We start from the raw sequence: 2,740 nt of genomic DNA, 5'->3' as shown, positions 1-2,740 counted from the left end.
GCCTTTAGAGACCTGTCTGGCAGCAGTACCAACAAAGCGTAGACCGAGGTCAATATTGTGATGGTAGGCTTGGTAGCTAGGAATGAACAAAAACTTGAGCCCAGAACCAAAAATGTGATGTCGACTGAGAGCACCATGACCAGAACCACCAGCAGCACCAGCACCCACCACCATCACCATATATCACCACTACTACCGACACATTCTGTCCGCCACTCCTTTACCCTAAGTTTCCATTAGGCTAGTTTCTGTGGGATGCCCTCCAAATCAGCCAACCTTTCCAAAACGGGAAACATTTGGAATTTGGGATAAACATTATCTTCTTTCTACCCAAAAATAGATTTTCAGTTTTATTTATTTAATAGCAACTTCGTCTAAAGCTAACAATATTGGTGGTAGTGACATTATCTTTTCATGAAATTCTCGCCCTCTTGTTTCAACGAAAGGTTTCCTCTTGGTCATCAAGTCTCTTGCATTAACCTCTGACTAACAAAAGATGGTATATCTTAACTAAAAGGACTAGGCTAGCTAGGGTTTCTGTTTCTGAGACTTGAGTGCCCTTGTCGTCGATGTTGTCGATGTAGTTCAGTAGTTGTATGTAAGCAATACACATGCATCTAGTTGATAACCATAAAATACGTTTCTGGAATTGTAACTGTTCTTTGAGCTGGGACGAAAGTGTTGTTAGCTAGCTAATGGTGCATCTTAATTATGAGTCAAAGGGGCTGGTCGCCTGGTCGTACGTACTCCTCCTTTCTTATTTTCTCCTATAAATTAGCCAATGGTGCTAGCAGGAATAATTGAAAGTACACGAACATATTCTAAGAGGACCAATACAGGTGATCTTGTGAAAGACAATGCACTTTTTCTTGAAGATCGAAATTAAGAATTTCAGATGCAAAAGAATGAAAAGATTATTTAAGTTTAGTTCGGAAAAGCTGGGAATTGTATATGTTGTTCAGATGTTAAATCTATGCCAATTGCTGACAGCTGTTTTCATTCGAAGATTCTGCATATAAAACAATGAACTTAAACCCTAGACATAGATATGTCTGATCGATCCTAAAACATCCACGCTTTCGATCTCCAAACCCTAGCTTGAAGCCCAGCTCAGTCAGTCCCTTCCCTCAGAGAAGCTGTACCCGAAAACAAATGGACTAGAATAGAGCACGAAGACCATTACTGCAAAGAAATGAAGAACACTCGAAATCCACTTCCCTTCGTAGATGACGTACAGCCGGGAGTTGGTTTCACCACTACTTTCCGATCATGATGAGTAGCCTTGTATACGTGAGCTAAGGATGTAAAGGCAACTGGTGCGAGCATAATAAAACAGAGAAATGCTAGTAGAAATCATCCATGCTCAACAACATATGTACATTAATAGGTATTTATACATGGACGTAGGTAGGCTAGCTTATGGGTACGAGCACGATTCCACATTAATCGATTTCTTATATAGAAATCGGATCAAGCATAGATCGATGTACATCCTATATATATCTAAGTACGTATGTTATCATATGATGAGTTTGTAATGGATATATTAGACAATTAATTAAGGTGGTGTATAACTGCTCTTTGCATCCACGCCTAATAGTATCAGTGATGATCGATCTCAATCCTCATAATTCGACCATGTCTTTCTTATACATGAGAAGTGCTTTGCAAAGTTTTGAACATATGATTCCTGTTCAGACCGATGCATACAATGCATGCCTTCATCAAGGCTAGGAAGATTATGTTATGTATATATTCCACACAAAATCTAATTATGATTAAGAGTAGAAAGATTGATTGGTCGCTTAGAGCATGAATCACATGACACAAAGTAACTTAGCGGCCGCTTGCTTATTCATATATACTATGTCTTTTCATGCATACAAGGCAATTCAGGATCTATCACTTTGACACTTTCCATGGGTGATACGACTACGCATGGGATGAGAAAATTACTTATTTTTCATGGCGTGGATCATGAGTAGTAGAGTATTTTATCAGTGAACTTTTGTTTTCGCAAGTATACAAAATCTGAAAATGGTGGCCTCCTCCTCTTTCCAATAATGGCAGACCATCTTGAGAAAAAAGATCAATTTCTTGAATGAGATGTTAGGATCGATCTTACAAGGAGACATTTATAGGTGTTTTCTCTTTCGGTTTTTGTCTTCTGTCATTTTTGGACCTCTTTTATATATCTTTTCCATAGATGATACTGTTCTTTTAATTTGTTTTCATATGCCAACAATTTCCACATCTCTTTTCTTGTTTATATTTTTAATATACAGCCAAAGGAGGACACTATTTATTCAGGGAGCCAATTAGCCAAATAATAAGCATGCTAAATCAGAAGAAAATAGTCCTAGCTAGGGCACAAAAATGACAGAAGATCGACAAAAAGCTCAAAAGAGAGAATAAACTAGTTTGTTCTTTCTTTGTGGTGTGTGCACTACCAGAACTTTACCCATATAATTGTCAATAACGATCGACGACACACCTAAACCGACGCAAAACACGAGAAATTAATAAACTTGATCGAGAGGAGAATCTAGCTTAGATCGAACAGTAAAAGACATACATAATATTTACGTCAATAAGTGGAATCTTTATGTTACTGATTCTGTTCGAGGATATCTGGAGTTATATAAATTATAGATGTTCCTTACTTGGATCAGATCGAGGAAAACCACGATGGTGCCAAATGAGCAATGTAGGTACTTGACATGCTAAATTTCTAGTATTG

Source organism: Fragaria vesca, linkage group LG5, assembly GCF_000184155.1.
Source record: "Fragaria vesca subsp. vesca linkage group LG5, FraVesHawaii_1.0, whole genome shotgun sequence".
In the NCBI taxonomy this organism is placed as follows: Eukaryota; Viridiplantae; Streptophyta; class Magnoliopsida; order Rosales; family Rosaceae; genus Fragaria; species Fragaria vesca.
The sequence above is the reverse complement of the archived record's forward strand: the minus strand, read 5'-3'. Positions refer to the sequence as shown.